Genomic DNA, 9,831 nt, shown 5'->3' with positions numbered 1-9,831 from the left:
AATATATGAGCGCTGCAGCCAAGAATCGCTTCCAACGGAAAGCATGAAATATGGAGCCATTTTGGTCGCTCGTTGGCCATAATGTGGATGAAAGATTTCGACCTTGTGAACATTAGCTTCCTTCTGGCAGTCGGGGTTAAAAGCTGTTTCAATGATGTAACAATGCTGAAAAGACATATCATGGGAGATGTGTTTGAAAAAAGTTATTGCTGATGGTCAAATGGTCATCAAAAGTGGATTCAGTTATATTGCTGTGTAACCTTTGAAAACGGAAGCAACATAGAATTTATCTCCTCATGTACCTGATAGAAATCTCCGCAGATGGCAAGTAATGGTTGAGTTATTGGTATGATCAGCATCCCAATTAACTTCCTGAACATATACTGCTTGTAATATGGTCATTATGCGTTTATGGCATAATAAAAAACTACTTCTTTTCCCTTTAGAAAGGTTTTTTTAAGTCTGGCTTTCCTTTAACCCAGTGGTGGAACATAGATAAGTATATTAACCCAAGTACAGTACAGAAAAATCATGTTGAGTTATTTCTATAATAAGCATATATTATATTTCCTGTTGTTAAAATGAACATGACATGCAATATATAAGCATGTAAAATGTGGTACATTTGTGATACGTTATATAGTGTTAAAATTAAAAGATTAAAAAAAAAGCTCCACCCTCACCAGCCACAATATACAAATGTTTTATTTAAAATGTGATACGTTTTAAGGATATATTGTAAATACCACCAAGTGTACATTTAAACCCAGAACTATATAAAATAGTTTGGCCAACTGTGATATTAAAATTTTGCTTAAGTGCTGAGGCCTCTTTAATAACAACAATTCATATGGGTGAGGAAAAAGCAGCTGTTTTGCCCATAATTCCTATGTACTTTTTTAATTTTTAATGCAGACTTATAATGAAGTACTTCTGCTTTCTTAAGTATCAGAATACTTCTTCCACCAATGGCTGAACCTCTCAACACAAATTCCTTTTAATGTATTTTCCTTTCCTTTTGAATAGTCTTATTAAGGCACATTATATAAGAACAATCCAGCTGTCTTAAACATAAAAACTTGCTACAACCCATTCTTATGACAGAAAACTCTGTACTTCACAGCTTTCACCAAAGGCAAATGATTAATTTGTGGTAACATGATTAATTGGAAGCTACATCAAGTAAACAAAGAGGGGATGCAGATTGAACACTTACCCCCTACGCTACATTAACAAGGACCTTCTTTCCATTTTGTGTGTGTATGTCTGCGTTCATGCCAGTTTTTGTAATATTCTTTTTATGCATGTGATGCTGCTTAATTTTATGCTCTTGTCTAAAAATGCATTATAGCATTTTTCAGTTTGCATATGTAGCATGAAGGGGTGTGTGCAACTGTGCATTTGGTTTGTACGGACGCATCTAATTATTGACACGGTATGTGTGTGTGACATTGCATATTTATCCACTGATAAGCACGTCTGGAGAGACTGCAGCCACTAATGTGTTCGTCCTATTCACACATGCTGATTAATGAGTTACTGGTTAGTTTACAGATCTGAGGCTGAGATACACTAAGACAGACTGATTGCTGAGCTTTGGAAACCAACTCATCCTTAAAGCTTGGGTTAGAGAGCAACACATTACATTTTGCAGGATCAGAGACTGGACTACAAAGAGAAAAGGCAGTAATTGCTCAGAGGGGGATAATGGCCTTGACATGCTTTTTTTTTCTTTCCAGCCTATTCAAACAACTCACAAGGAAATCTCTTTTCCGTCAGCGCGACTTTATTCTTTATCCACATTACCTTAGATATCCGATCCTCATTCAAATCCTCAAAGGGAAGTTGCCTTTGTGTGTGTCTCTGTATAGTTAAGAAAGGGCATGAAGTGGTCCCAATTCCCCCTATCCCTAGTAGTGGCCCTTCAGAACTGAGCTACAAGGGATAGGGAGTGAAATCTGTACAGAGGAAATGGGACACCATTCATTACACAACATTATAGCACTGTTATAACTAGTACATTTTAATTTAAAGCCTGTTGCTTGCTACTGCTATCAACTATTGTAATGACAAATACAGAAATGACAGATTCATCTATTGACAATAGCCAGGAAGCATGTTCACACATTGGCTTTTTCAGTGTAGCCCTGCCTTTAGAAATGTCTGCCCTGCACTGATCAGATAAGCAGGGAAGTGCAGAAAGTTTGCTTTTAGATTATTTTTATTCCAGATATTTCATTATTATTTGCATAGATATATTATATGTTTGAGCTTCTTTCCCCACACGGTAGACATGAGTGACTGCCTGAGTTCACAGAGCATTGTTGGAATTTCTTCTACCACTCTGTTTGGAGTCTGCACCTGAAAACTCTCCGTTTCAAGTAAGCGGAAGCCTCTGTGGCTGCCAAAGCCAACTTGGAGGAAACAAAACGGCAGTTCCTAAAATGGCCACTTGAGGCTGGTCTCCATAAAGTCCATACTATAATGCTCAACTTTACAGCTGAATAAACATGTTTCTCTAAAGCTAAATTCCTTTTAAAATCACAGCTGTTTGGGGGGTGGATTGGAATTCACCCCCTTAAATTATATTAATGTCTATAGTTATGCATACTTAAGGGTACGATTGCTTTGAGTGTGGTGGGTGTCATCACATGTGGCTGTTTTCAATAACCAGGCTTCACGCTGCCTGCCTCCACCCACGCTCCACATCTTTGCTTATTTGTGGATTATCCAGGAGCAGGAGGAGTTAGGACTGGCAAGATGGTGACTGCCAGAGCTGACCACACTGAGCTTTACAAAAGTTCTTCAGGAACCTATGGATGACGTGACGAAATATACCTCCATTTTTAATTATACAGTCTATGGTTTGGAGGGCCATTTAGAGGGTAGCTCACTAACCCTCAATTCCCAAAACAAAAGAGGTAATCTGTCCTACACAGCAGTGTGGAAAACAGGGTACGGGTAGGGCCGAGGGGGAATTTAGATTGGGCCATTGACTTCTGAAGCACCTGTGGAATACCTTAGCAGTGTTCCGTATTTCGCCCTGTACTGGTGGGCTGCTGAGCAACTTGATACTTATATTTAACACTGCAGTTTTTTTATAGTGTATTTTTCATGTTGTCAAGGTGTTTCTGTCCGTACAGATGATTTCTACAAGATATTGTTGCAGAAGCTGCGAATGACAACATCTCAATGCTCAATAACCATATTAGGCAATTTAGGCTTTGTGTTCATGTAGCTAATTGATGACAATATACTGTAAGTTTTAATATAAGGTGTGAGCTGCATTAAACCCTTGTTACACCATGACACAAATGACCTCTTTAAAATCCACCATGGCATTGTCCTGAAATCCCACTTTTGGTACTTTAAATCAGTCCGCAGAGAGTCCATTACTTTCTGCAATTAACATTAATATAAGTTCATATAGACCCTCCTTTATTTTTCCCATTGAGGACTGCCAAAATAAAATAAAACAATTAACTTCATTATTCTTGCCTGTTCTTGAGTTCCACCCGAGTATGAGTTTTGGCACAATTTAAGGTGCACAGAATAATTTAGAGCTTATACTCAGTAGGGAAAACAAACCTAGGGAATAATTTCGAATTTAAGGATATTAAGTGAAATGTGTTTTATCCTAATGCCCTCAGTTTACCACTGTCAGAAGCTACCTCTCTGTTCTATTGCAGTTTTTCTCATCCTATTGTAGTTACAAGGTCCAATTCTTGTTGTTGCAGACGTGCTGCTGCATTGATGAATGTAATCCATCCCTGTAAGTGAGGAATTTTCCCTTACATGCTTATAACTTTATAAAGTCACAATCACTGCAGTTATTGAAAGTAGTCACATTCTGCAGTCATTAAGTGATGACAGTATTCCCACAGAGGAAAACAGTGCAAAGTATTAAAACATTAATGGCTTGATCAATGTGTGAAATAGCTTTATGAGAGTTCAGAAAACATTAAAAAAGTATGGATTATATTCATCAGGGATTAAGCTGGCTTGATAGAGAAGAAGTTATTGAGTGATTTTGGGATGGTTGGTAAATCTGCAATAAAGGTGACAGAAGTTTTGAGACTTGCTGAGAGGTGGGACTGTGGTAATTTAAGTGTTGTTTAAATACCTTTAAGAAACTTTTGTTTTTACAACTTACTGTAGTGAAGTCATAGCATTTGGACTATCTTCTAAATAGTTTTTCAAATCAGGAAAATGTCATTCAGCCCCAATTTTTGCAGATGTTCCACTATTTGTATGCTTTAACAACACGTAACCAGTGTATCTTGTATCTATTCTGTATTCTATTTGTCAGAAAGACAACACAGATCTTATGGTTATGGTTATATTGTCCCTCAGAAATCTTGACTTTAATTCCTGAAAATATATAAACTCAGTGTAATGTTTTAATACAACTTTTACTGAATGGGGCACACTTTTTTTGAAGGACACTCATTTCTTGAACTGTGAGGAGACCAGGCTTAATTTAGGCCTCCACTGCTTATACTGTTCAATGTTCTCTTGAAGAGTGTGTGTGTAGCATTATCTTCTGTCCTCTGATTACTGTAGTGATGTTATTAATAGCCCTTGAAATTACACTATGATAAAAAAAAATTTACTTGATATAATTTCCCTTGTTGCTGAACATTTTTAATGACTTCTGTTTCCTACTTGGGTTTTCGAAGTATTTCTCTTGGAACCTGCTCAAACCCAATACTATTTTAAAGTTACGGGCATCAAAGAGGGACAAAAACAACTTTTCCGAGGTGCCTCCTTCTTGACCGAAGTGTTATTTTACTGTGATTTAGCTGAAGAGGTTCATAGGTTTGAAAAATCATCTCAGCATTAACAGACATTTGTATGGCAATGGCCTGGATTTACAGTCCAAAGTGGAATATAGTGAACATTAAGCTGGATGTATGAGAGAGCTTTATACCTTTTCATTAGATTCAGCCGTCTGGCCATAATAGACTTTATTAATCCAGGCAGCTTCAGTATTCACACACACACACACAAACGACGTATAGCAGCAAGCCAATATCACGTCTTTAACAGGCCAGAGGAAATGTCTGTTTTTGTTGACTCGTTGCCATGTCTGTTTAAAACCCCATCTTTCTACAGTAAAAAGGTGATTGCATCATTGTGGTGGTGAGAACAGAAGGCGGTGCAGGCCAACTGGCTGCAGCTCAAACCCTTCCACTTTAATAAACACTTTTCCAGTGAGTGTTGGGAGAAGTATGGTTTCCAGCTCCACTTTTACTGGTTAAATGGCATATAATCTGGGTGCAAAGCAAGGTGCAAAGTGAGGCGCAAAGGGATTGTATGTAGTCTCTTTATTATTCATAGGTGTGTTTTGGGTGTAACATGAATCGGAGTGTCATCTCCCATTCCCTTTAAAAGACATTAAACTGTCAGATTCTGCTAGCTGGAGAAGTGAGCGGTTTTCTGCCAAGGAAACTGAGCTGCCCGTACGCTTATCCCGCCAGGCTGTAACAAAGATATATAATTTCCCATCAGATGATTTGGAGACGAATGCCAGCTCCGTAGGCGCATCTTACGGTCTTTAAATAGCAAGAAAAAAAAACTGCACCATTGACTTTAAACCAGGTTTTTGTTGGTCATTGGCGCCACACACCCATGAGCACACAGATGGGCACAAGTAAACAACGTGGGCTCTGGGCGTGAACATTAAAACTGTATTTGTCAGAAACCAATGACACTTGCTGTGCGCTGAATGTGAGATGGCGCCCACAGTGGCCATGGAGCAGAGCTTTATGTCATATGATGCCTGCAGTACACACTGTGTGTCCTTATACAGACAGAGGAAGCAGACAAGGTACAGGAGAAAAGTTAATGCTGTATTTCTTGAGAGCTGATGCATGCCAAAGCTAGAAGACAGGATGGTGGCGTGCCCTTTCAAGTGGATGCTGCCCTACATATAACACAATACAATAGATGTGGGTGGTTTGGTGCATGTCAACCACTGCTGGTGGGGGTGCCCTTCAGTCCATTAGCTGATTAGGTTAACTAAAGACGAGACAATGTTCAGTCTCACAGGAATCATGACATGTCAGTTGGTTTTGGTAATTTGATTACTTTGATAGTGTTTGGGGAATTTGTTAGTAAGCTAAGCTTGTGGTTCACATAGAGGGACCCTGCGTCAAAGTCTAGTTTTAAAGTTTATATTGTTTAAGAAACCTTAGTACTACTCCACACATAACTGCTCTCTGCATCTCTACAGCAAAGCTGTCACGTATAGTCATAATGGGAACTTCAAGCTGTCAGGTCTTTATTGTATGTTTGCATGCCATCAATTCCTTTTTGTGTTTTCGTAATGGTTGCTTGGAGATTTTTGTTACAGCTGCAAATTAAACCCTGGTTGTCCATTATTCTAAAGCAAAACAAAAACAGATGATTCTGTATCTATAGTAAACACAACAGCATTTGCAGTGAAAAAAATGTGTTCTGTCATTTCAGTAGACACCAGTGTATCGTGGTTGTAGCAGTGGATAGCTCTTTGTCAATGATATAATAATTGAATAATATCATAACAGCTTTTTCAGCAGGGGTTCTTTTTAGTACATGTAGTCTTGCCCATATTTGTTCTCTTTCCCCCTCCTGCAAACTCCTGTATGCTGTTACAAACTGTTGACATTTAAGAGTTTTCATTTGTTCAGTGTTTATTTACACCTGGACAGAGGACACTGAGGAACAAGAGCTCTCTTTGATGAGTGTCATCATGCAGCATGTGGCAAACAGATATGTTGTCCCTGCTGCCTTCAGTATCACAAAGCATAAGACTGTCTGTGACATCCCTGCTGTAGAAGCCACCTGCCCCCTGAAAACACCCCGAGGCCCAGAGAAGACTAGTTGCCAGAAGTTTGGACAATGTGAGGATGGAATGAATCCTGCGGCTCTCTGAGTCCAACTCAAACTTTTGGATGAATGACTTTATCTCTTTGTCTGAAAGAGTAATATGTGGATGAAACATTCGGTCTGATTGTGTTCCCCTTTTCAAACAGATGAACAAAGCAGCAGCCAAGCAAGCACTAAAAATAAATACGCTTTCCAGAGGCATTGTATATTGTGTGCAATTCAGGATGAAATCAGCAGTTTTTGCTTCAATAAATAAGATGGAAAGGGTGTAGCACTGCCCCCTCTTAGCCAGTTAGCTGACTAATCAGTTGCTGGGGTCATTTGTTAAGGCCTTTTAATGAGGAATGAGCTACAAATCATTCATCACCATCAGAAAACAACGGTTGCGTCACAATAATCACAAAAAAGCTTCCATTTGCACTATATATTTAGGAAATCTTATATCTTAATTACATTCATATAGAAAAAAGTGACATATTTGAATAAATTACTGTAAAGGAAATGCTATCTAATTAATTAAGCGAAGGGAAGTTCTAAAGGAGTTGCTATAAAGCAGATAAACTAGGACACTCAGTGGTGATCACCATGTACAGAACATGTGCATGTGGTCATTATGAAGGTTTAGGTTGAATAACTGAGTAGTTTTATTCTATAAATGTTTTTAAACTAAGTAGATAATTTAACTGGATAATTAACTCCCTTTTGTCTGATGCAAGAACACTTCATTCAGAAGCTTCATAAATGAAAGGAAAATCTTGCATGGCCTTATTCAATGTAAAATTATTATTAAGATAAATAACACAGAACAATTTAAATAATCATACAACAAAGTCAATGCATAATGGAACTATAGAAAAACTCAAATCAAGTTTTGAACCTCATTCACCCAGTTATGAGTCACTAATTTACCTTTTTTATCATCACCACAGTCAGAACTTCTGGGTAGATTTAAAGGTGTTGTAAGTAAAATCGTCATTTTGACTCCTGTCTGTCCAGTCCCCTCCCTCCTACCCACGTCACCACACTAGACTTCTGCTGCCTGTTCTTGAATGTGCCTCTTTGTGGAGTTGTCTGAAAACTCTGTATCAATAATGGCTGTCAGAATGTAGAGCTATTTAACACTTATTTTAACAAAATAATATCACTTACAGCAGCTCTGGTGAATATTATGTTATTAATAACAATAAAAAATAAGAGCTGAGTTGTAATAAACCAGAATTTCAGTATGTCAGTGGCTGAAGACGTAGGCTCTGAGCTGCCAGCAGCCAGCAGTGCAGCACTATGGTTGCACTGGGAAGCTTCCAACAATGAGTGTGTTCAAGCTTCACTTTCCTGACTGCCGTTTATTCCCACAGTGCACTGCTGTCAATAACAAAGTGTCCATAGTTGAATCCACTCTTTGAATAACAGTTAAAAATAACATACTGTTGACACATCATGTGTATGAACTGGTACTGCTGCTTCCTCTGAGCCATTCACACACACACACACACACACACACACTGACCTTCAGGATGTAACTGCACAGTCAGCGTCAGAGTCCAACCCCAGATTCGTCTGTATTACAGCTAACAAACTGGTGAATTAGTGTTGCCGTACATTAGCCTACAGGCTGGAAAAGGCTGTTCTCTGATGCATATCGATCAGAAAAATGAGTTGATCACAAGAGAGGCTGGCGCAGCTCATTAGCTGAGATTGATTATCAGACTCAGGGGACATAAATCACCTCCTGAGGCCATGAGGTGAAACAGAATACTATGCAGCATTACAGCAACAACATATATGCAAATGATCACATGGTGGAAGGTTGGTTATGAATACAGCCAATCAGTCTCAACATAGCTTAAAAAGGAATCAAGAGTTTGCTACACTCTAGATTCCTTGTAAAAATCAACAAGCCACTGGTTCCTTTAACCTAATGGTTGGCTAGTTATTAAAGCTGCATTAATCAATATTTTTGTATGACCAATGGATGAAATGTGCAATGTCCATAGAGACAAACTCATAAATAATTATCTCCAACTCTGCAGTCCCTCTCAGCTCAGAGCTTTTACGCATCTTTCAGCTCATCATCTTGAGTTTTCAGACTGAAACTCCACTCACTTCGACCTACAGAGACTATAGCTGGTGAACGTAGTGGAACAGCTAAAGAGGCAGATATTTCCCTCAGGAGTTGGTAGAGACCAAAAACTGAGCTATGGAGGACAGTGAATATTGGGGTTACATTCATCAGGACACAAACACGACTCCAAATGATTGATAATGTTGTTCTGTGTCTGTAAGATGTGTAAATATGTAATTGTTTGCTAATATGTTTGTCATAACAAGTATATAAGGTGGCAATATGTCAGTGTTATGTTTACAGCTTGTTACGCTACTGCCCTCTGCTGGCTAGAAAAATCAGTTGAATTCCTTTAAAAAGTTGGCCATAGGCCCCTTGGGCAAAAGTATACTGTAGGTCCCAAATGACCCCAGGCTACTAGTCTATATTTTGCCTACTACAGTCACAAAACCCAACTACTGCTGTGCTGAAATAATCGACATATATAAAGAAGGACGACATGAAATTTCCCCAAAAGTGTAGACAAAACATCTCGATTTGCCCCCTGGTAACTGGTTGCAGTCGTATAGGTCTTAAACCCTGCCCCTCCATGTTAGCAGATTGGACAAACAACAAATCAAAGTACATGTCAAATAAATATTTTGGTTTTTGTCATTTTTGTAACTGTTGGAGGACACATGATCCGTCTTTATACAGTATATGACAACGGCTGAAATACAATCTGGCCCCAGGTTTGCTGTGTATGACAGTCTGACTAAACCAATTTGTGTGTTCTGGGCTACTGTACAAACATGGCGGACTCCGTAGAAGAGGACTCGCTCCCTGTGTGGATAAAAAGGACTCATTCTAAGGTAACAAAAAAAATTATTATTATTAAACTGCTTTTTGTTTCTAACCTG

Source organism: Morone saxatilis, unplaced genomic scaffold, assembly GCF_004916995.1.
Source record: "Morone saxatilis isolate NCDOM2014 unplaced genomic scaffold, NCSU_SB_2.0 Contig19, whole genome shotgun sequence".
Taxonomy (NCBI): Eukaryota; Metazoa; Chordata; class Actinopteri; family Moronidae; genus Morone; species Morone saxatilis.
The sequence above is the reverse complement of the archived record's forward strand: the minus strand, read 5'-3'. Positions refer to the sequence as shown.